This window comes from Melanotaenia boesemani, chromosome 23 (assembly GCF_017639745.1).
Source record: "Melanotaenia boesemani isolate fMelBoe1 chromosome 23, fMelBoe1.pri, whole genome shotgun sequence".
Taxonomy (NCBI): Eukaryota; Metazoa; Chordata; class Actinopteri; order Atheriniformes; family Melanotaeniidae; genus Melanotaenia; species Melanotaenia boesemani.
Genome location: NC_055704.1, coordinates 11,388,274 through 11,388,581, shown reverse-complemented (window position 1 = coordinate 11,388,581; position 308 = coordinate 11,388,274).

Below are 308 nucleotides of genomic sequence, written 5' to 3'. Positions count from 1 at the left end.
TGTCAGCGGGTCTGAAAAAAAGATGCTTAAAATTCCCTCCTAGTGCATTTCTGTTTATTTTTTTCTTCACCTGGAACAGTTTTGAGTTAGCAGTCAGATTATCTATCTTTTTTCAGTTTTAAAGATTTTTCTGACATTTTTTAAAATAAAAACTCTAATAAAGTGAACAATAAATGTTTTCAGAATGACAGATATTGAAAAATATGTGTTTTTAACTGTGTGATACGCTCATTACCACTTAAGGACCAAATCAAAACAGGTGTACTGTCTCTTTAAGGGTGGTCGCTGCCCGCTCCTTGTTAGCCTCC